At 43.8% G+C, this 24,813-nt stretch overlaps 7 non-coding genes across 7 annotated transcripts; 1 reads left to right on the forward strand and 6 right to left on the reverse strand.

The window, feature by feature from the left end:
* Positions 1 to 783: 783 nt before the first annotated feature.
* Positions 784 to 902, reverse strand: LOC148633090 (5S ribosomal RNA). The gene has a single exon (XR_015934058.1). It is a non-coding gene; the product is annotated as a 5S ribosomal RNA (ribosomal RNA).
* Positions 903 to 2,194: 1,292 nt separating this feature from the next.
* Positions 2,195 to 2,336, forward strand: LOC148633091 (U4 spliceosomal RNA). The gene has a single exon (XR_015934035.1). It is a non-coding gene; the product is annotated as a U4 spliceosomal RNA (small nuclear RNA).
* Positions 2,337 to 7,779: 5,443 nt separating this feature from the next.
* trnas-gcu (transfer RNA serine (anticodon GCU)) lies at positions 7,780 to 7,850 on the reverse strand. Its single transcript has one exon. It is a non-coding gene; the product is annotated as a tRNA-Ser (tRNA).
* Positions 7,851 to 9,415: 1,565 nt separating this feature from the next.
* On the reverse strand, positions 9,416 to 9,489 carry trnai-aau (transfer RNA isoleucine (anticodon AAU)). The gene has a single exon. It is a non-coding gene; the product is annotated as a tRNA-Ile (tRNA).
* An 843-nt stretch (positions 9,490 to 10,332) lies between these two features.
* Positions 10,333 to 10,414, reverse strand: trnas-aga (transfer RNA serine (anticodon AGA)). The gene has a single exon. It is a non-coding gene; the product is annotated as a tRNA-Ser (tRNA).
* A 1,270-nt stretch (positions 10,415 to 11,684) lies between these two features.
* trnai-aau (transfer RNA isoleucine (anticodon AAU)) lies at positions 11,685 to 11,758 on the reverse strand. The gene has a single exon. It is a non-coding gene; the product is annotated as a tRNA-Ile (tRNA).
* An 843-nt stretch (positions 11,759 to 12,601) lies between these two features.
* On the reverse strand, positions 12,602 to 12,683 carry trnas-aga (transfer RNA serine (anticodon AGA)). The gene has a single exon. It is a non-coding gene; the product is annotated as a tRNA-Ser (tRNA).
* Between the last annotated feature and the right edge of the window lie 12,130 nt (positions 12,684 to 24,813).

Genomic DNA, 24,813 nt, shown 5'->3' on the forward strand with positions numbered 1-24,813 from the left:
TCGCCATGCTCTCCTTCCTCCTCGCTCGGGGAGAAAACAGAGTCATTTTTGCACTCCGGCTGTGCTGACCCCTGTGAATTCCCCAAATGTGGGAATCTCGACTGCATAATTTCTGGTAGTGGGGGACTGGGTTCGCGCTCTCCCCTGATGTGCTTGGTCCAAAATCAGATACGGGAGGGTTAGGACACCACGAGCTGCGTGGCTGCGGAAGGATCCCGGTTCGACAGGAGTGGACGCCGCTGCTGGTTCTCGCTGGCTTTTAGTTAGGGGTCCGGAGAAGCATCTCAAGCTAGTTCCACTACTCCTTCCGGACGTTCATTCCCTTTTCAAAGTCAGTCGTTTTGCTGTAGTCTGCGTTCTTTAGGCTGATTATCGAGGTTAGCCTTTATTTGGTCATGGGGGGCCTCGGTACTGTATGCTGAGTCTAAAGACAGTTTCACCCGTTTTCTGATTGCTGGGTTCTGTACCAGTGCAGACATGTCAAACAGTGAATGGCTGTACCTCTATTGTATCCATGCTCAATGAATGAAATTGGTAACAAATGAATATATGTCTAGTTATACGAAAAACGAGTGGTTTATCGACTCATCTTCATTTGCAGATTTAGAGGCAGCTTCGATATTCGTTTTACAGACGGGTTTTTTTTTTTGAATATGGGTCACACACATGCCACAGCAACAAAACATCTCTAGAGATGAGGCTATAGATCACCTTTCCATCCTGCAGGTTTTCCTCCCAAAGCCTACGGCACCAACGGCGACCCCTGCTGGCCGGGAGAGCAAAAGCTTACAGCACCTGGTATTCCCAGGCAGTCTCCCATCCAAGTACTAACCAGGCCCGACGCTGCTTAGCTTCCGAGATCAGACGAGATCGGGCATGTTCAGGGTGGTGTGGCCGTAAGCGAAACCCCTGGCGCCTGACTCGCTACTTGAAGCTGTGTGTGGCGGGGGTTCCGTGCCCCCCGAGCGGGACTGAAGGATCGTTCGTGTGCAACTCTTTGGAAAGGAGCTGCTTTCCAAATCGCATTGCGTGCCTGGATGTTGGCGAATGCGCTCCCTTGTGTTGGCTCGTCCTGCACTGGAGGAGGACAAACAATCTGCACGGAGGAGCACCAGGCAAGTCTTCAGTGCACAGCACTCTGGAAACATTTCGGGGCTGTCGCGTGTTTATTTCAGCACGTAAAGCGCACCGGTCCAACACGTCGGCCGGGCGCACGGCGCCTCCGCCCTCTTGCTGCCCCTGCAGCTGCTTCACTTTTCCCTTTAGTTGCCATCGATTTTTTTGTAGTGCTATACATATACGATTGAGGTATCTTAGAGTTCTCCTTCGAAGACCCAGCACTCTCTTTTCTTTTCCCAGTGTTACTCATATCGGACTTTTTAAACCTAAAAAAAAATCGTTTTTTTTTCTTTCAATTATAACTGAAGTTTAAACAACTAGTGTTAAGTCCTTATTTTTCTGTAGTCAAAAAAAGCAAAAATTAACATTCAGGTCATGAAAAACTCAAAAAAACTCCCCAACCACTAAACTTTACCTCCCACCTGAGCGCCATCTTGAACGCCCCTACCACCAGAGAATGCTCACGATTTCGGAAGCTGTCTCCGGGACGTGCTGATTCCACACATCCTGAATAAATCATGATATTGTTAGTTGTTGTAGCTAGACGTTCAAATGAGTTTCATGGCCAGATGGACTGTTTCCTCCAGCGGTATAATATTGCAGTGAGACAGCACGATGCCTGCAAGACTATGTCACGCTAAACGCCACAGATTGTGTTTGTCCGTTCGTGTCAGTCGTCCCGCAGCCACGGGAAGTGGGACACAAACATGCTGCAATGCTTTCAGGACGTTAGGATTTGTTTGTGCAACATCCGAGAAGAGTTCTTGTGGCTTGAATGTGAACTGTACGTGCCCGCCCCCTTTCCTCTGTAGTGCATGAGTTCCTCCCGGCATGCCCTTCGTCATTGTTCTGTCATCTTGTATTTAAAGGGTTGTATTTCTGCTGCTGAAAATAAGCAACGGTTTTCTCACAACGCCCTTTGTTCCCAACGGAGCCCTTGTCTGTCATGAAATTCTTCAAAATCTCAAGCTAGAAGAAGAAGAAGACGACAAATATGAAGCGTTATAGCAACGACATGCCATGAGACGATCGATAACGATTTCCATAGGATCCCCGCGGTTGCCTGGCAACCGTCAGCTTTGCGCAGTGGCAGTATCGTAGCCTGTGAGGTTTAGCCGAGGCGCGATTATTGCTAGTTAAAAACTTTTCCCAATACCCCGCTTCCGCCGGTTTGCAATACAATCGGCGAAAGCAATTTTTGACAGTCTCGTCAGAGACTGAGCAAGGTGTTTAAAGACAGATTTGGTCACGGTGATATCATGGTAGAAAGAAACGAGCTTGTTACGTGTCAACAGAAACGCTCTTTAGCTCTTTCAGCTTTATGCAGAGAACAGCGTCTGTCGAGATTACTTTTGAGTCAGCGCGAAACGCCGTGTGCTGTCAGTATGATTTCATATTGCTCGTAGCGGCGTCTGGCTTTTGTCTGTCAAACGTTAGGTTGCGCTTCTTCATGCTGCATCGTCGGCATGAGTGGAGCATTTTAAACGTCTGTACTTACTGCGCCCCATAAGAAATCGTTTGTCCCCATTCAAAAGAGATTGTGCGATGTCTTGCAGCGTTCGCAAAGCAAACCTTTGACAGTTTGAAAAGAGGAATTTATTCTGCTTCCTGTGCGTGCAGTAGTTACAAAGTTGAACGTCTTTACACGATCTGCTGCAGTTTTCAGTGGGTGGGCTTTGTCAAATGGCTTGGAAAAACGCACTGTGTTTCGGCTCGGGAAACATCATGAGCAGTGTCCTGCATGTTTTCTGTGTATAGCTGTCTTTTAACGCATACAGAATTCATTCGAAATCATTGATTTCTCCAATTAACAAGGGTCCCTTTTTGAACCTGCCAGAAGCATTCTTTCAATGTAACAGATTTACTCCGGGGAAGGGCAGCATGACATTGAGAGTAGCTCAAGCTTTCAGCACCTTTATCTGACTGCATGTATGCAGACACTGCTCAGAATCCCCTGTAAGATTCTCCTTCAATTCCGTTTTGCAGTGCTTTAGCTCTTTCAAAAGGCTTCGCTTTGCTAGTCACAATCCAAGGCTCATGACAGCATTTGAAAACATTCGCAACTGCGTTGGCCGGGAATTGAACCTGGGTTAACTGCTTTGAAGGCAGCTATGCGCAACACTGGCTCGCTCCAGAATAAATCTCACGTCGAGGGCATATTTTTTTCCATTTTACCGTGAGTCGGGCTCAGCTGCACAGAGGAGAGAGCAGAGCAAAGAGGTCACGGGGACAGGGGAGTCACACGCTAACGGTTTGAATACGCGGAAGATCACTGAGGGATCCACAGTATATGGACCCTCCGTGCGCCATCAGTCCGCACTCCGGACTCTGAATCCTGCCATCCGAGTTAAGATCTCGGCGGAACCTGAGGCGCAGTTCCTTCTTAAAACGTAATCTGGTGAGCATTTCTAGAATCGTACTTGTATAGATGCAGCCTTTAATGTGTTGCTAGGTTAAAATTGATGACTTCTTGTATTTCAGTAGGCAACTGCCCTCTTGATTTCGGATTTAATTTCTTTATTACAGGGGCACTTTTATGAAGACAGAGTCATGTTCAGGTACTTTGCTTGATGGAGGAAGCTCATTTCGGACTCTGTGATCTGCTCACCTGGAAAGGTCTGCTATACTACTACAAGAGAGAAGTAGAGTCTGGAAGAAGGGACAATTTTATGATGCTTTGGAAGATAATGTTTTTTTTTTCTTATACTGAAAATGAAAGGTAGTTGTTTCTATATGGACTCAGTCTTTGGAATTTGTATATATATATTTCAGTGATCCCTCAGCCATTCCTTCTGTATTGTAATTCAATTTCTCTTTTAAAATTCCTTCCCCACTTCTAGGACCTGCAGTTGCTGAACTCCACAATGGCTTCTATTGGAAAGTCTGTGACTGAGACCAAGTGTTCACTTTTTTATGAAACCATTATTTATTTAGGAGCAATGAGCAATTCTTATATAAATGCAATAAAATCATTATGCTCAAACTATGAGAGAGAAAATTAAGGATAATTTAAGAAATCAGTCTTAGCTTGTTTCTATACACAGATGGTATTATTTATTTTCAAAGGAAACCCGCGAGGATTCCCCTGGTGTGCAAGATGTGCCTGAATACTCTTGATCAGCTTCCTGCTCACTTGAAGAGGGTGTGTATGAAGCACGCCACGGCAGAAAACATCAGGATGGCCTCTCAACAGGCGAGGGAGGACATGATGAATCACCTGAAGAACGGGGTCATCGTGGATTACCACAGAATAGAGATCGTGTCTGGTGAGGCAAACAGGATAGTGGTTGTAAGACTGCTAGAGTCCTTGGGCCTTTTTGTACATGGGAAGCCTGAAGACACATTGGCAAGGTGAGATATTTTTAATCTGTAAGGCTTCTGTAGTTTCTTTTTGAAATCATTGTTACAACATATTATGTAAAAGCATGTTGAAAAGAATCTACCTGCATTCCAGCGGCCCTGAGCAAGAGGCCGCAGTCCAGGAGGAAGAGATGCCAGAGGCTGCTCTAGAAACTGAAACAGAAGCGGATAAGGAAGGGGAAGATGTGAGCTCTGAAGAACTCTATCAGCAGTAAGACTTTTTATTTTTCAGATGTATCTATTTTTTACTAAAATTCTAATTTGTCTTATAGGTATAAAATGTTTAAACCGGTGTTTTATATCCTTACAGGCCCTGAGTAGTTAAAAAGTATCAGCAGGCCGGAAGAGAGTGGCCCAAGCTGGACTCTATAGAAAGCACTCCCTGGATGCTCCTCTCCTGATTGGATTCAAACAGTACCTTACCAAGGATCTGGGAGTGGCAAATTATTCTCAGGAGGTATTTATTTTTTAAAGGCATTTAAAATTAAGCAATGGTATCTTCATTGTAAATGTTTTTATTTCTTAGCTTAAAATTCACCCATGTGAAATGATGTCAGCCATAAACATCATGACTCTATATTTCCTACCTGAATCTATTCTACTTAAATTATTACATTATACACAATTTGAGTTCATTTTAAAAAGTAAAAGGTAATGAAAGGAATGCATTTTCATAAGAAAGATAATACCGATATGCATGTGATAATCTTCCTTATATCATGTAGTGCATCATTTGGACACTTTGTGGGCTTCAAATACAAAGAAAATCATGTTCTATGGTACAAGATAAATACAAAACTTAAGCTTTTATTTTAATTAGATTTCTTTATAAAGCATAAGCAATCATTTATTACATCGCTTCTTGAATTAAATCTTTTGACAAGAGGTAAGACTTCTGTTACATTTAAACCCATGTTTAGCTGTGTTTTTTAGATTTAACTGAACCAATTTCTGTGTGTGATAATGTCCTTGAATTCTGACAACATCACACTAAATTACATGATATAAAACAGCTAATGTTTCTAGAGATAAAGTTTCTGAGATGCTTCTAATTACTTTTTCTTACCAGGGACAGTTTAATTCACCTTGTACAGTACTGTAAGACCAAGATACTTTTTTTAAAAGTTATTTAACATTTTATAGAACTTTGTCTACTATGGCAACATGATGTGCTTGGTGAAACTTGGAAAAATACTGCTTGGCCACTTATCTTAAGATAAAGATAGGATAAAGGTTTATCTTTTGCACCTACCTGACCCCCAGGGAAGGCCAATGCTTTCTAAGTTGATGGTTCCCTACAGTAGACTGTACTTTAATTTCAAAGGTAATGTATATTGACCCAAATCAGTTTTGGAATCCAATCTACTGACGAGATGGAGCACATCCTTTTTTCAGGATTTTAGCATCATACGTTTGGTATATTTAGTCCCTAATGCTGAAAGAAATGATCATAGAACATTTGGACACTTTGTGGGCTTGAAATACAAAGCAAATCATGTTCTATGGTACAAGATAAATACAAAACTTAAGCTTTTATTTTAATTAGATTTGTTTATAAAGCATAAGCAATCATTTATTACATTAATATATGTAAAAATAACATTTTAGCATCATACGTTTAGTATATTTAGTCCCTAATGCTGAAAGAAATGAGCATAGAACATGACATCTAACCTTACCTGCGGTGTTTTTAATCCCTATTGCTCAATGCACGGTGAAAGCATTCCATACATGTGTCTGACAATGAGGAATGGGCCCCTGAGACAGTCATTTGCCTGTTTCACAAATGATCGTATTTTACTAGAGATTCTGTTTGGGATTCAGATGTGCATTCGGACAGCAATCCCTTTCAAGAAATGATATGTTCTGGATGAGGTCAAAGGTGCTGGAACACTGTATCTAGGATGTGTTTGCAGAGACTGTGTGTCTCCTGCTTCAACGCAGTGATAAACAGATGTGCTCCTTTAATTTATTGGTACATGCCCAGGGCAGTAAGCAGTCTGAGGATTTATTTCCAGATGGCATAGAGCAGTGAAGCAGTGAAGTAGTGCAAAACACTGGATCATTATATTATTAGAATCTATTCTACTTAAATTATTACATTATACTCAATTTGAGTTCATTTTAAAAAGTAAAAGGTAATGAAAGGAATGCATTTTCATAAGAAAGATAATACCGATATGCATGTGATAATCTTCCTTATATCATGTAGTGCGTCATTTGGACACTTTGTGGGCTTGAAATACAAAGAAAATCATGTTCTATGGTACAAGATAAATACAAAACTTAAGCTTTTATTTTAATTAGATTTGTTTCTAAAGCATAAGCAATCATTTATTACATTAATATATGTGAAAATAACATTTTAGCATCATATGTTTAGTATATTTAGTCCCTAATGCCGAAAGAAATGATCATTTGTTTAACATGCACGGGTCTGTCTCAAAGGATGCAGTACTCCTGAAGGGTCTCAAACCCTACATTTCGGATGCCTAGCTGTATCCCTCACATGTGGCACCTCAGAATGACTTCTAACCTTACCTGTGGTGTATTCAGTCCCTATTGCTCAATGCACGGTGTACATACTGCATACATGTGTCTTGAGAATGAGGAATGGGCCCCTGAGACAGTCATTTGCCTGTTTCACAAACAGGGACCTGGATCTAGACCTGGCCCGTACAGGGCTCAAACCCGCGACCTTGGCGTTATTAGCACCACGCTCTAACCAACTGAGCTAACCAGCCTCACGACAGTGCTCCTCTCTGTGCTGCAAAAAATCAAACTCAGGGAATTTCTTTTGTCCTCCTTTGAATAGAAAGCCGTGTAATCAGTGTACGGGCTTTCTCGTGCAGTTTCATGGTTCTTGTAACCCAAATCCTACACTGGCCTGAAGTGCCCCCCCATTTCACAGCATTTTTCAGCTGATTTAAAATGTACCTAAAGGAGAAGCATTATTGAAGACCATCAATTACCAAGAGCTTTTGTCAAAGGTTTTGGTGGTCATTTTGAATGACCACAGAGCGCTGTGACCTCGGTTTTACATCTCATCCAAAAGACAGCGCCCTTTTACAACACAGCATCTCCGTCACTATACTGGGGCATTGGGACCCGCACAGACCTCAGGGTGAGCGCCCCCCCGCCGGCACCATTAACACCGCTTCCAGCTGGAAGCTTTGTTTTTCCCTGTAGCTCATCCTCATCCAGGTACTGACCTGGCTCACACCTGCTTAGCTTCAGTGGGTTTTCAGTTGCGAGTTGCAAGGGGATGCAAGTGATGGAGCCGCTCGCTGCAAAAGCCACTGCATTGGCCGGGAATCGAACCCGAGCCTCCCGCGTAGCAGGCGAGAATTCTACCACTGAACCACCAATGCTCAGTGCCTGGGCCTTCAAAAAAGATGCTTTTTTGGTGCTCTGTGCAAAACGCGTCGACATCTGCTTCCAGCTGCAAAATGCCATTTGCGGACGCTGAAGAACTTATTTCTAAGGCAGCGGGTACAAGCGATTGGGCGTTTTAAAACCACCAGGAACAGCAAAGAGGCGCGCTTCTTTGCTTGTGCCGAAACACACCAACTGAAAGCGGACAACGTAGTCGGCAGGATTGGAACCTGTGCGGGGAAACCCCAATGGATTTCTAGTCCATTGCCTTAACCACTCAGCCACGACTACAGCAAGCCCCACTGCCGCTGCGTTCTTGCTACAATCTTACCTGGATCGCGAGGCGCCGGCGGAAGCCTATTTCAAAGTCGTTCTCCGTTTCAAAAAAACATTTCCAAAATACAAGCCTTGCAGACAGACACGCCTCAGAGGACTTAAGGGTGGCTTCATGTCGGAATGATAAAGTCTCCCCGTCCGGACATGAAAATGCCACTTTGTTACACACAAAAAAAGAATCAACAACAGAGAAATGCCCACAAGCATTTGAAAAGCCGCACCACGTCGCACTTGAAATAGCTCTTACATTAGTGGTAGACGCAGGAATCGCCTTTTTATTTACGCACTTACCAACGCGATGGAAAGCAAAACAAAGCAAAGCAGAGCAAAACAAAACGAACAAACGAAAACCTTGGGTATAACGCCGTTACGTGCCCAAGCGGTATTGTACATCATCTTAGCACTGCACCCCGGGGCGTACGGTATATGGGAACGAGCACACGCCACGAATCGTCTCGAATCACTCCCTACAGCTGTAAGGCGCCTTGAAGCGTGCACCCCCAACATTCTTCTTTGCGCATGTGTGAAAGGTAAACTGTTGAACAGACTCTGAACCAGCTCTAAGGAAACTAATCCGATTAGACGTTACTTTGACTCATCTTTTTACGCTCAGTGCTGGATTGCTCAAACTCCAGCTAGGGTTAGGGTTAGCATTCCCACGCTACTTAGACACTTTGTTTACGCTCAGTGCTGGATTTTGGGAACTTCAGGATGAGTGGGAATTTTCTCCTATCTGTCAATTCTGTTTTGTTTTGGAGACTCTTGGCTGCCTATGTTGTACAGTGCAGCGTGAAGGAAACATTTTCCAAAACTGTGTCAGCTCAAAAGTTGTAAGAAAACCTCTCCAGCTGCTTTAACTCTCTTCATTTTTGTCATTTAATGTGACACTCGATGTATAACTGGAGCCTCACATATGCAAATGGTGAGGCTCCAGTTCGACACCCAGTTCGACACCACTTTACAGTATATGACAAAAGCATGGCAGACTGTGCCGGACCGGCAGATAACTTCCGCTTATTTTTACCATATTAAACATTGGAAATCCTCCCACTTGTATTTGTGACACTTGATTTTGGCTCCACCTAAGACACTCTTAAATCTTCAAACACTTTTCTCTTCTCCCGCAACACTCTTGTCTGTCGGCACTATGTGGCAGCGTTGCATGACAACCCCTCTCACCACGGAAAGGAACCTAACAGCTTTGGTAAGAGAGGAGAAAAGGACCTGGCCAGTATGGGGCTCGAACCCATGACCTTGGCGTTATTAGCACCACGCTCGAACCAACTGAGCTAACCGGCCTCACAACAGTGCTCCTCTCTGTGCTGCAAAAAATCGAACTCAGGGAATTTCTTTTGTCCTCCTTTGAATAGAAAGCCGTGTAATTCAGTGTTTGGGCTTTCTCGTGCAGTTTCATGGTTCTTGTAACCCAAATCCTACACTGGCCTGAAGTGCCCCCCCATTTCACAGCATTTTTCAGCTGATTTAAAATGTACCTAAAGGAGAAGCATTATTGAAGACCATCAATTACCAAGAGCTTTTGTCAAAGGTTTTGGTGGTCATTTTGAATGACCACAGAGCGCTGTGACCTCGGTTTTACATCTCATCCAAAAGACAGCGCCCTTTTACAACACAGCATCTCCGTCACTATACTGGGGCATTGGGACCCGCACAGACCTCAGGGTGAGCGCCCCACCGCCGGCACCATTAACACCGCTTCCAGCTGGAAGCTTTGTTTTTCCCTGTAGCTCACCCTCATCCGGGTACTGACCTGGCTCACACCTGCTTAGCTTCAGTGGGTTTTTTGAGTTGCGAGTTGCAAGGGGATGCAAGTGACGGAGCCGCTCGCTGAAAAAGCCACTGCATTGGCCGGGAATCGAACCCAAGCCTCCCGTGTGGCAGGCGAGAATTCTACCACTGAACCACCAATGCTCAGTGCCTGGGCCTTCAAAAAAGACGCTTTTTTGGTGCTCTGTGCAAAACGCGTCGACATCTGCTTCCAGCTGCAAAATGCCATTTGCGGACGCTGAAGAACTTATTTCCAAGGCAGCGGGTACAAGCGATTGGGCGTTTTAAAACCACCAGGAACAGCAAAGAGGCGCGCTTCTTTGCTTGCGCCGAAACACACCGACTGGAGGCGGATAACGTAGTCGGCAGGATTCGAACCTGCGCGGGGAGACCCCAATGGATTTCTAGTCCATCGCCTTAACCACTCGGCCACGACTACAGCAAGCCCCACTGCCGCTGCATTCTTGCTACAATCTTACCTGGATCGCGAGGCGCCGGCGGAAGCCTATTTCAAAGTCGTTCTCCGTTTCAAACAAACATTTCCAAAATACAAGCCTTGCAGACAGACACGCCTCAGAGGACTTAAGGGTGGCTTCATGTCGGAATGATAAAGTCTCCCCGTCCGGACATGAAAATGCCACTTTGTTACACACAAAAAAAGAATCAACAACAGAGAAATGCCCACAAGCATTTGAAAAGCCGCACCACGTCGCACTTGAAATAGCTCTTACATTAGTGGTAGACGCAGGAATCGCCTTTTTATTTACGCTCTTACCAACGCGATGGAAAGCAAAACAAAGCAAAGCAGAGCAAAACAAAACGAACAAACGAAAACCTTGCGTATAACGCCGTTACGTGCCCAAGCGGTATTGTACATCATCCTAGCACTGCACCCCGGGGCATACGGTATATGGGAACGAGCACACGCCACGAATCGTCTCAAATCACTCCCTACAGCTGTAAGGCGCCTTGAAGCGTGCACCCCCAACATTCTTCTTTGCGCATGTGTGAAAGGTAAACTCTTGAGCAGACTCTGAACCAGCTCTAAGGAAACTAATCCGATTAGACGTTACTTTGACTCATCTTTTTACGCTCAGTGCTGGATTGCTCAAACTCCAGCTAGGGTTAGGGTTAGCATTCCCACGCTACTTAGACACTTTGTTTACGCTCAGTGCTGGATTTTGGGAACTTCAGGATGAGTGGGAATTTTCTCCTATCTGTCAATTCTGTTTTGTTTTGGAGACTCTTGGCTGCCTATGTTGTACAGTGCAGCGTGAAGGAAACATTTTCCAAAACTGTGTCAGCTCAAAAGTTGTAAGAAAACCTCTCCAGCTGCTTTAACTCTCTTCATTTTTGTCATTTAATGTGACACTCGATGTATAACTGGAGCCTCACATATGCAAATGGTGAGGCTCCAGTTCGACACCCAGTTCGACACCACTTTACAGTATATGACAAAAGCATGGCAGACTGTGCCGGACCGGCAGATAACTTCCGCTTATTTTTACCATATTAAACATTGGAAATCCTCCCACTTGTATTTGTGACACTTGATTTTGGCTCCACCTAAGACACTCTTAAATCTTCAAACACTTTTCTCTTCTCCCGCAACACTCTTGTCTGTCGGCACTATGTGGCAGCGTTGCATGACAACCCCTCTCACCACGGAAAGGAACCTAACAGCTTTGGTAAGAGAGGAGAAAAGGACCTGGCCAGTACGGGGCTCGAACCCGTGACCTTGGCGTTATTAGCACCACGCTCGAACCAACTGAGCTAACCGGCCTCACAACAGTGCTCCTCTCTGTGCTGCAAAAAATCGAACTCAGGGAATTTCTTTTGTCCTCCTTTGAATAGAAAGCCGTGTAATTCAGTGTACGGGCTTTCTCGTGCAGTTTCATGGTTCTTGTAACCCAAATCCTACACTGGCCTGAAGTGCCCCCCCATTTCACAGCATTTTTCAGCTGATTTAAAATGTACCTAAAGGAGAAGCATTATTGAAGACCATCAATTACCAAGAGCTTTTGTCAAAGGTTTTGGTGGTCATTTTGAATGACCACAGAGCGCTGTGACCTCGGTTTTACATCTCATCCAAAAGACAGCGCCCTTTTACAACACAGCATCTCCGTCACTATACTGGGGCATTGGGACCCGCACAGACCTCAGGGTGAGCGCCCCACCGCCGGCACCATTAACACCGCTTCCAGCTGGAAGCTTTGTTTTTCCCTGTAGCTCACCCTCATCCGGGTACTGACCTGGCTCACACCTGCTTAGCTTCAGTGGGTTTTTTGAGTTGCGAGTTGCAAGGGGATGCAAGTGATGGAGCCGCTCGCTGCAAAAGCCACTGAATTGGCCGGGAATCGAACCCGAGCCTCCCGCGTGGCAGGCGAGAATTCTACCACTGAACCACCAATGCTCAGTGCCAGGGCCTTCAAAAAAGACGCTTTTTTGGTGCTCTGTGCAAAACGCGTCGACATCTGCTTCCAGCTGCAAAATGCCATTCGCGGACGCTGAAGAACTTATTTCCAAGGCAGCGGGTACAAGCGATTGGGCGTTTTAAAACCACCAGGAACAGCAAAGAGGCGCGCTTCTTTGCTTGCGCCGAAACACACCGACTGGAGGCGGATAACGTAGTCGGCAGGATTCGAACCTGCGCGGGGAGACCCCAATGGATTTCTAGTCCATCGCCTTAACCACTCGGCCACGACTACAACAAGCCCCACTGCCGCTGCGTTCTTGCTACAATCTTACCTGGATCGCGAGGCGCCGGCGGAAGCCTATTTCAAAGTCGTTCTCCGTTTCAAAAAAACATTTCCAAAATACAAGCCTTGCAGACAGACACGCCTCAGAGGACTTAAGGGTGGCTTCATGTCGGAATGATAAAGTCTCCCCGTCCGGACATGAAAATGCCACTTTGTTACACACAAAAAAAGAATCAACAACAGAGAAATGCCCACAAGCATTTGAAAAGCCGCACCACGTCGCACTTGAAATAGCTCAAACATTAGTGGTAGACGCAGGAATCGCCTTTTTATTTACGCTCTTACCAACGCGATGGAAAGCAAAACAAAGCAAAGCAGAGCAAAACAAAACGAACAAACGAAAACCCTCACGTCCCGCACTTGCGTATAACGCCGTTACTTGCCCAAGCGGTATTATACGTCATCCTAGCACTGCACCCCGGGGTGTACAGTATATGGGAACGAGCACACGCCACGAATCGTCTCGAATCACTCCCCACAGCTGTAAGGCGCCTTGAAGCGTGCACCCCCAACATTCTTCTTTGCGCGTCTGTGAAAGGTAAACTCTTGAGCAAACTCTAAACCAGCTCTAAGGAAACTAATCCGATTAGACGTTACTTTGACTCATCCTTTAAGGGACCTTTGTTAATTGGAGAAATCAATGATTTCGAATGAATTCTGTATGCGTTAAAAGACAGCTATACACAGAAAACATGCAGGACACTGCTCATGATGTTTCCCGAGCCGAAACACAGTGCGTTTTTCCAAGCCATCTGACAAAGCCCGCCCACTGAAAACTGCAGCAGATCGTGTAAAGACGTTCAACTTTGTAACTACTGCACGCACAGGAAGCAGAATAAATTCCTCTTTTCAAACTGTCAAAGGTTTGCTTTGCGAACGCTGCAGGACATCGCACAATCTCTTTTGAACGGGGACAAACGATTTCTTATGAGGCGCACTAAGTACAGACGTTTAAAAAGCTCCACTCATGCCGACCATGCAGCATGAAGAAGCGCAACCTAACGTTTGCATTCCTAGCACTGTTGCAACCTAGCACTGTTGCATTCCACGCATCAGTAGCTAAGAGAATATCATTTAAGGCTCTTGTTAATGCTGTTTCAGAAACCAGACTGAAATTTCTCAAGTATATTATTTGAATCCAGATACGATTGACGTTGGGCAACAACTATTCTCTCAAAACTTTTAGATTGAAATGGGACCTTTGAGACAGGCCTGTAGTTGTTAAGAACTTGTGGATCCAAATTTGACTTCTTAAGGAGCGGTCTAACAACCGCTACCTTAAATTGATCAGGTACAACGCCTGACGCAAGCGATGCATTCATCATACTAATTATAGGTCCTGCCAGTCCTTCGAGGGAATCTTTGACTAGCTGAGTGGGTATGGGATCTAGCGAACAGGTGGTTGACTTTGTCTTACGTCTGTGTCCATGAGTCCACCATAAGAAGAAATCTGAACAGAAATCTGAGTGGTGATCATGCGAGGTCACCACGGAGGAAACCACTGCTCTCCCCCCAAAAAAAACCACCACTGCCCCTCTCAAGTTTGCTAAAGACCACATGGATGTTCCACAGCAACTCCTGGAACAATGTTCTGTGGACAGACGTGACAAAAGTTGAACTTGTTGGTAAATGTGCACAGCGTTATGTTTGGAGATAACAAAACACTGCATACCAACTCCAAAACCTCATCCCACCTGGGAAGCATGGCGGAGGCTGTACGGCTTGCAATCATCGAGGGACCGATGAATTCCAAGATGTATCAGGAAATTCTACAGCAGAATGTCAGGGTGTCTGCCTGTGATCTAAAACTCGAAAGACGCTGGGTCATGCAGCATGACAAAAACAAAGGAGTACATCAACAACAGAGTGGCTGAAACAGAAGAAATTCCATATTTTGGGATGGCCAAGTAAGAGTCCTGACCCCAATCCCATTGAAGTGCTGTGGCGTGATCTGAAGCAGGCCGTTCAGCGCAAGACATCCCAAAAATATACATGAACTGAAACAGTTTTGCATAGAGGAATAGGCCAAAATACTTCCTAACCGCTGCTCAGGTCTGACCAGCCGCTACAGAAAGTGGGGATTGAGGTTTTTGTCATAAAGGAGGTTCCACTAGCTCCTTAATATAAGGGTTCACATACTTTTTCCATCAATGACCTTGATTGTTTAAACCATTTGGTCAATAAAGAAACAGCAATGTCAAATGTTGGGCGTGTGTTGTTTGTGAAATCAGACTCTCTTTATTAATTATTATGACTTAGATAAAGATAAGATCACATGTTAGGAGCCATTCATGCAGAAATCCACATCATTCCGAAGGGCTGTTTACAAAAGTTTTTCTCCCAACTGTATGTGAGAGAAAAGCAGAGACGCTCACTGAGTAAGGTGGGGTTGTAGCTTTGCAAATCACAAGGACATTTGTACGCTCAAAATGGGACAGGAGCACCCCAGATGGGACTCAAACCCACAATCGCTGTTTTAGGAGGCCAGTGTCTTAGCCATTAGGCCACTGGGGCACACTGGGGAGGGTCAATCACGCTGATGAGAGACAGTTTTTTTTTCCTTTGCTTTTTCAAAGGGATCCCCAAAATTAGGGAAGTTAGGCAGCAGAAGGTTTACTGTGACCTGAGAAGGACCGGCATCCAATCACGGTGGTACACACACACACGCTCTCACTCATCTGAGCTACACGGCTACCAAGATGATCTCAGGTGCGCCGAGCTGGTACGGAACATATTGAACTGATCGACGACGAATTGTCTCTCAGACAGGCTTTTCACCTCTGAGCTCCCTGACTGACAGTGATCAGCTAGGTAGTGAAACAGTCAGCTGCTTCTAAGCCTTAAACAGCTGCATCTCGGCGCTTCCACGGAGAGATGATTTGAAAGCCGAACATCGCCTATTGGGAACACCTTTCTATCACTAGTTTAAGAGACTCTTAAGGTCTTGCAGAGGTGCCTGTCTAATAGCATGTGCTTTGCAAGCTATAGGTGTTTAGGCTGAGGCAGAATGCCTGTTAACAAAATGTTTTTCTAAAGGGGCCTCGCACTCTTTTCCAAGCAATGGTCACCATCCCCACCGAGTGTCACAATGTAGTCATGTCCTAGGACATCACCTGTTAGTCTCCATTTGTCTGCCACCAACACTTTAGGTTACGGAGTCACAACCGCACCCCGGAGACCAGAGGAGCCATTGGCGTTCTGGCGGCGCAGATTGGGCTGAAGGTGGGACGCTTGAATCTCGCTGTTGGAGGCCGTCTGAAACTGACCCAAGCCTTTCCCTTGAATTAAATGTAAATAAGAAATGAACCCCAGATGCACATGGAATCAATCACGTGTTTCCTTTGAGCCGTTTCAGAGACTGCTCCAGAGTTTACCTTGCACAGATGCGCAAAGATTAATGATGGGGGTGCACGCTTCCAGGCGTCTTACAACTGTAGGGACTGTTTAGAGACAATTCGTAGATTGTTCTCATTTCCCTCTATTCCCCGTGTTGCAGTGGTAGGATGACGTAAATTCCTGCTTCGACACGTAACGGCATTATAATCAAGTGCAGGAGCTGAGGGCTTTAGTTTTGTTTCGTTTTCCATGGCGTTCGTAAGCGCGCAAATCAAAGGCAATTCCTGCGTCTAACACGAATGTAAATGCTTTGGAAAGTGCAGTGTGGTGCAGCTTGTAAAATCCTTTTCCACATTTGTGGTTTGTTGATGTTTTTTCTGTCTGCCAAAGTTGCATTTTGACATCCGGACTGGGGGACTTCATCATTTGAACGTGAAGCCAGCCTTAAACCCTCTGAGGCATGTCTGTCTGCCGGCACGAATCTTGTGAAAGGTATTTTTTTTTTTAACGGAGAGCGACTTTAAAAAGGTTTCCGCAGCGACTTCGCACTCCGTGTTAGATTATAGGAGGAATGCGGCGGCAGCGAGCTCGCTTTTGTCATGGCCGAGTGGTTAAGGCGATGGACTCGAAATGCGTTGGGGCTTCCCCGCGCAGGTTCGGAACTTGCCGACTCCGGCGTCTGCCGCACGTCGCCTTGTGCCTGCGCGGCAAAGGCGAAGTGCCGCTTCTCCTTTCCCGGTACTATAAAAATGCTAAATCGCTTGGACCCGCTGCCATGGAAAGCAGTTCTTCAGATTACCACACATTCTGCGTTCGCACCTCTGGTGCTCTACTTATGCCTTTGAAAACCTAATGAATAAAGCTGAAAGAACCGACACGATATGTAGGTGCTCGTAAAGCACGCATTAAAGATCTGTTAACAGCAAGGGTTTCAGTGGGTTAACTGAGGAGAAGGCGTGATCGCTAATTGTTGACTTTTTATTTGGTGTTAGAAACACTCTTACTGTGCATGATGTGCAACAAATGTAGCCACAGAAATTGCATCACGCTTTCATGTATGCTATTGCAAACACCAACGTTGCCTAGATAGAAAACCGAAATAGCCGTGGGTTTGCTTGTTGGTCTGAAGGATCTCTCTTCGAATCTCTATCATTTGTCAATGGAAGTAAAAGGCGCTGCAATCTCATACGTTCAGAATCAAACCCGCAGCTGTTGTTCGACTTTATTTCTTGACTAATTACAACTGAGTGTCGCATGAGCAGTTACGTAAACTTGTCTGGTATATTTGAACACAAATGCCGTTCTTCAATTAAAACTAACAGTACATTGTCAGGGACATTCAGTTCTATACAAACAAGAGACAGACAAGAGAATATTTCTACCTTTCATGTGGACTACGTGTTGACTTACTGATCGGAATAATTGAAAAGTTCGGGTTCATAGCCGATGCAGTGCGTGCTAATTAGAACAACAGCAACGCTGAGCTCTCAGCACCGTACTGAGCCCAGGTGTTTTTCTAAAGCTGTCAGGTGCAGTTCATTTACATGAAGGAAATCTCTTACTGGGTACGATTACAATACAGTAAGTAGCACAGGCTACTTAGGGAGTAGCCTGATGCGTTTAAAAACGACCCGAGCCAGGCAGAAGTCGAACCTACAATCTCCTGATCCGTAGTCAGACGTGTTATCCATTGCACCACTGACCCTGGTGCAACACTACAGGACTGCAACCCGGTGAGCTCAGCACTGCAACTAGTAAAATACCCCCGGTCCATTCTTTTCCAAAAGTGAGAAACACCTGTTTTCTACATTTTGTCTGTTTTAAAACCATATCTCTTTAAACCAAACCAAGAGTTTGTCTTTTGCTCTGATATTCTGATTCATTTCGATTTCAAAGAAAAAAAAAACTACCTTCCAAAGCATCATAAAATTGTCCCTTCTTCCAGACTCTACTTCTCTCTTGTAGTAGTACAGCAGACCTTTCCAGGTGAGCAGATCACAGAGTCCGAAATGAGCTTCCTCCATCAAGCAAAGTACCTGAACATGACTCTGTCATCATAAAAGCGCCCCTGTAATAAAGAAATTCAATCTGAAATCAAGAGGGCAGTTGCCTACTGAAATACAAGAAGTCATCAATTTTAACCTAGCAACACATTAAAGGCTGCATCTATACAAGTACGATTCTAGAAATGCTCACCAGATTACGTTTTAAGAAGGAACTGCGCTTCAGGTTCTGCCGAGATCTTAACTCGGATGGCAGGATTCAGAGTCCGGAGTGCGGACTGATTGCGCACGGAGGGTCCATATACTGTGGATCCCTCAGTGATCTTCCGCGTATTCAAACCGCCAGCGTGTGACTCCCCTGTCCCCGTGACCTCATTGCTCTGCTCTCTCCTCTGTGCAGCCGAGCCCGATTCACGGTAAAGTGAAAAAAAAATATGCCCTCAACGTGAGATTTACTCTGGAGCGAGGATAGATGTTACCTTTTTATCATTGAACAGGATGTATGTGATGTGGCGACTAGGTTCAATTTTGTATCCTCTTTAAAAGATTAAGGACTGGGGTGAGCGTGATTTACCACCCTTTCAGCTAAGAACCCGAAGTGCGCACCGTTTAAGCTGCATAGACTCGGTCGTTTAACTCTTCTCCATTAGCAGGGTTAAGGTTAAAGAAAAAAAACATTGCTGACTTCTTTTTTTTTTGCCAGCTGCTAGCGCTGATTAGCAAGGTTTGTATTTCATGTTTTGCAAGTTGCATCCATTTTAAGAAAAACAAGTCGTGTTAAAGACAGGAAATGAATACTTGCATTTAATTAAGTCTAGCCATAGGCAGTTATCCACTGGGATTCAGACCCAGGGTCTCCTGTTTACTAGACAGGCACTTTAACCAACTAAGCCACAGCGCCCCGGGAGTGCTGTCCTTTTGCAGCCACTTGGACACACCACTCAGACACATCTGCATTCGGTGTGTGCTCCGCCTGCTCGCTGAGCAAGTTGCCACCTTTACATACAATAGCAACATCGACACCAAGAGAAAGGATGACAAATGGCTTTTATCTGGAACTTTTCATGTCCAAGGAGCTCAATGTGCTTTCTGTGTACAACAGGGCCACTGAACTCCACGCTGGCCACTGAACCACAGCAGTGGCTTGCTGGCTTGACATCTCCCAAGGAAAATGTTGAAATCGCATGTGGAACAGGAAAATGACCCTCGAGTACGAGGGAAAAAAAAGAAAAAGATCATCTGGAGCGCGCCAACCCAGTTGGGACAGCCCAGTTTTGTTGATGAGGTGGCCGAGTGGTTAAGGCGATGGATTGCTAGTCCATTGTGCTTTGCACGCATGGGTTCAAATCCCATCCTTGTTGGTTTCCATGTCTGTTTCCATTCTGTTTTTGATCCCTATTGCTCAATGCACAGTGAAAGCATTGCATACATGTGTCTGACAATGAGAAATGGGCCCCTGAGACAGTCATTTGCCTGTTTCACAAATGATCGTATTTTACTAGAGATTCTGTTTGGGATTCAGATGTGCATTCGGACAGCAATCCCTTTCAAGAAATGATACGTTCTGGATGAGGTCAAAGGTGCATCATTTGGACACTTTGTGGGCTTGAAATACAAAGAAAATCATGTTCTATGGTACAAGATAAATACAAAACTTAAGCTTTTATTATAATTAGATTTGTTTATAAAGCATAAGCAATCATTTATTACATTAATATATGTAAAAATAACATTTTAGCATCATACGTTTAGTATATTTAGTCCCTAATGCTGAAAGAAATGATCATAGAACATGACTTCTAACCTTACCTGCTGTGTTTTTGATCCCTATTGCTCAATGCACAGTGAAAGCATTGCATACATGTGTCTGACAATGAGAAATGGGCCCCTGAGACAGTCATTTGCCTGTTTCACAAATGATCGTATTTTACTAGAGATTCTGTTTGGGATTCAGATGTGCATTCGGACAGCAATCCCTTTCAAGAAATGATACGTTCTGGATGAGGTCAAAGGTGCTGGAACACTGTATTTAGGATGTGTTTGCAGTTATTCTGTGTTTCTAGCTTCAACCCAGTGATATATATATATATGCTCACTGATTTTTTGGTACATGCCCAGGGCAATAATCATTATGAGGATTTATTTCCATATGTGCTAGAGGTAGTGTTGTGAAATTCTTCAACACACTGGATCGCAGGTTTAAACCTGCACTCTTACTCCTTAAATACCAACAAATGCAGATATGTGGCAATCATATTGTAGCGGACACTCATTTGCCTGTTTCACAAATGATCATATTTTACTAGAGATTCTGTTTGGGATACGGATGTGCATTCTGACAACAATCTCTTTCAAAAAATGATTTTACCTTATCGCAGCTTTGCCCCTCTTGCCTCTTTGGAAAATATCTCCATCTTGTGGTCGTTGTTGGTAATGTTTAGACAATATCTCCATCTTGTGGTCGTTGTTGGTAATGTCTAGACAATATCTCCATCATGTGGTCGTTGTTGGTAATGTCTTCTTATGCCCTTTTTTATTTCAATTCTTTATTAGTTGATTCTAGAATCTCTACAATAGAGCTGAAAATATCAGTTTTGTAGCAGACAATATGACATTAGTTATAGTCCAAATAAGACTTTATTACCCTGTTTGTAACATAACAAATTAAAATTGATTAAAACTAAGTTTGGAACACCAGGGAACATAAAAAATGATTTTTAGGAAAACCATGAGGTTCTCTGTGTCCGATGCCTGCAAGGGGAGAAAGCTAGAATCCTTTGCTTTTTCAAAATTTGAAAATAAACATCATATAACAACAGCTTTCATTCCTAGGAGTGAAAAATAACCATTTTTGAAGACATATTAGTTTCTAAAACACTACAATAAAGTTAAAAACATCCGTTTTATATTACTTTTAGTATTTTTAGTGAAATTAGTCATTTATTGCACTATTTTTAATATAATCTCTAATTAAAAGTGAATAGAATTAAGTTTGGAGCAACAAGGAACACAAAAAAAAAAGATTTTAAGGAAAAAAATGATGTCTTCTGTGCCAGGTGCCTGCAAGGGGAGAAAGCTAGAATCCTACCCAGGCTCCTGGAGTTCTGTCCTGGCTAAAGGAGGGTGAATCCATCCCCTTCAAAGCTCCATGAAAAAATGATCATTTAAAATTTGAAAAAAAAAACATCATATAACAACAGTTTTCATTCATAGGAGTGAAAAACAACCATTTTTGAAGACATATTAGTTTCTAAAACACTACAATAAAGTTGAAAACATCCGTTTTATATTACATTAATTTTTGTGAAATTAGTCATTTATTGCACTATTTTTAATAAAATCTCTAATTAAAAGTGATTAAAATTAAGTTTGGAACAACAAGGAACACACAAAAAAAAGATTTTAAGGAAAAAAATATTGTCTTCTGTGCCACGTGCCTGCAAGGGGAGAAAGCTAGAATCCTACCCAGGCTCCTGGAGCTCTGTCCTGGCTAAAGGAGGGTGAATCCATCCCATTCAAAGCTCCATGAAAAAATGATATTTTTAAATTTGAAAAAAAAAAAACATTATAGAACAACATCTCTTGGTCCACAGAGTGCAAAAATCCAACTTTGAAGAAAATCCATTGACTGATCCCCGAATCCTGAAGTTTCTTCGCATGATATCGGGCTTGCAACCACTTTCTGGAAAATTTTCAGCTCCATTGTAGAGATACTAGAATCAACTAATAGAGAATTAAAATAAAAAAGGGCATAAGAAGACATTACCAACAACGACCACAAGATGGAGATATTGTCTAGACATTACCAACAACGACCACAAGATGGAGATATTTTCCAAAGAGGCAAGAAGGGCAAAGCTGCGATAAGGTAAAATCATTTTTTGAAAGAGATTGTTGTCAGAATGCACATCCGTATCCCAAACAGAATCTCTAGTAAAATATGATCATTTGTGAAACAGGCAAATGAGTGTCCGCTACAATATGATTGCTACATATCTGCATTTGTTGGTATTTAAGGAGTAAGAGTGCAGGGGGTTTAAACCTGCGATCCAGTGTGTTGAAGAATTTCACAACACTACCTCTAGCACATATGGAAATAAATCCTCATAATGATTATTGCCCTGGGCATGTACCAAAAAATCAGTGAGCATATACATATATCGCTGTGTTGAAGCTAGAGACACAGAATAAGTGCAAACACATCCTAAATACAGTGTTCCTGCACCTTGACCTCATCCAGAATGTATCGTTTTTTGAAAGCGATTGCTGTCAGAATGCACAACTGAATCCCAAACAGAATCTCTAGTCAAATATGATCATTTGTGAAACAGGCAAATGAGTCTCTCAGGTGCCCATTGCTCATTTTCAGACACATTTATGCAATACTTTCACCATGCGTTGAGCAATAGGGATTAAAGATACCAGAGGTAAGGTTTAAAAGTGATTCTGAGGTGCAACACATCAGCGAAACAGCTAGGCATCTGAAATGCGGGGTTTGAGAGCCCTTCAGGGAACACCGTACCCTAAAGGTACCAGAAGTCCACTAGTATAAGCATTAAGTCACTGTCAGCCCTGTTGCAATGTAATTGCTACATATCTTCATTTCTTTGGTTTTTAAGGAGTAAGAGTGCAGGGGGTCTAAATCTGCGATCCAGTGTGTTGAAGTATTTCACAACACTACCTGTAGCCCGTCTGGAAATAAATCCTCATTCTGATTATTGACCTGGGCATGTACCAATAAATCACTGAGTATATATATATATCACTGTGTTGAAGCTAGAGACCTGTATGTAATAATATGATGCTAAAATGTTATTTTCACATGTAAGAAAACCGGCTCAGGGACGCCAAATATGTAATGTTGCCATAGCAAAATTAAATGTAGGGGGTCTCTGAAGGCACCAGTTCTGTAGGGTTTGGGCATTTACTGAGACAATTATTAATTGTAGCAGTAAATCACAAAGTTGATTCTTTTGATAGCTTTAGAATCCAACCATGTGACATAACTCAAACAACGCGCACACACAGGTACTAATACACGAGGATACATTTATTAATACATAAAATATGCATGTAAACCTAACAGATCTTATCAAGAGGGTTATCAGAATACAAAAGATATATATTCAGTCAGTTACGAAGTGTTACACATATCAAGAGGACATACGTTCAGTATATCATTCATTAAGACCGTTTCGTTAATGAACTTGGTTATAACTTCTACATTAGATACTCAAACAAGTACATAACTCTTAGGAATTAAATTGATATCAACTGGTTGGGATAACAATTGAATTCTCGAGCTGTAATGCATTGAAGTTGAATACTCATCCAATCTTTGGGGATTCAGATCTTCCTGCGGGCACAAAGAAACAGTTGCAGGCTGTTGCTGTCCAATCCGCGCTCTCTGGCTCCGTGCCAGGCTGTGCTGTGCGGCTTGCGACGCTGCACTGCTGATGCTCACTGTGGGCTTTAACTAGCAAAGTTTGTGCACAGGAGAAAAGATGACTGTGGGTCCCAGCAAGTCAGGAAGAGGACCGGTTCGTTTCTGATGAAGAGCTAGTTCTGAATAGTGATTCAGCTGTCCACAGTTCCGACCTGTTCACAAGGCCTGCTGCTGGTGCTAACCTCGGGTGGATCCTCTGGTTATTCTCTGGCAACCTCCGCTCTAGACTCTTAGAACAAAGGAAAGTTCTGGCACTCGTACACACTGGCCGTTCCGTGGTTGTCCGGGCTGAGTCTCAGGATGGTCAGGAGGCGCGCTGCGAGAATGTCCTGCCCTTGGGAGCCTTCTGCTCCTGGGCCGTCCTGCCCTGGAATTCTCCTTTGAATTCCCTTTAGAATTGTCCACAGAATCCTCTGAATCCTCCCTTCTGAATCTTACTGAATCTCACAGGCTCTCTGTGTTGCCTGTTTTTACCTGGAGGAACTTCAGCTCATTGATTGGCTGAAAGTTCCATGGGCATCAGAGTCCCACGTGGGTTACTCGGCCCTACCAGTCCCTGATTGATTGATCAAGGTGAGATATGAGTCACTTAGTCCTGACACTTAGTAATGCAGTCCAGATGTCCAACTGGCACTCCCTAGACAGATAGGCGCCAATGGATGACCATTGATCATGATAGCCAGGCTTAGCTAAGTGCATCCCCCTTTGGGAGCTGTCCTAGGACCTTAAATCACCCTGCAGAACAGTTTCTCTGTGGCTGCACCACAGAGATGAACAGAGAAATGGGGCCTCATTTGGGAAGGCTCAGAACACTTAATTCTGCCTTATTAATAAGCCTCGCCGCTACATATCCCCCCTTTTTGAAGGTCATGAGGTCCTGAGGCGTTGTTGCCTTCAAAACAAAACAGAGTTAAGTGATGTCCCTTGCCATTAGAACATTAATCTTAAATGTCCACATTACTCCTCGAGAATTCATACCGGAACCAGCGTTGGATACAAACAGGATGAATAACATCTGGAGTATGTATAAACACGGTAGGAGACATTATCTAAGTCTAGGAATTACACATCAGGAAGTTCACTGTCAATATCTGATACCTCTGTAGTACATATTTGGGGAGAAATCACTTCCTTTCTTTTGACATGCTACCTTTGACTCATTCATGCTACCCAGATTACATTTTGATGCAAGAGTACAGCATTCAGAGTACACTGTCAGTCATGATCCAGCTTCCCAGCAGCAGTGTTACAATAACAACAGTTCCTGTTCCCAGCCCCGCGATAAACCACAACA

Source organism: Lepisosteus platostomus, unplaced genomic scaffold (assembly GCF_059453375.1).
Source record: "Lepisosteus platostomus isolate fLepPlt1 unplaced genomic scaffold, fLepPlt1.hap1 Scaffold_48_H1, whole genome shotgun sequence".
In the NCBI taxonomy this organism is placed as follows: Eukaryota; Metazoa; Chordata; class Actinopteri; order Semionotiformes; family Lepisosteidae; genus Lepisosteus; species Lepisosteus platostomus.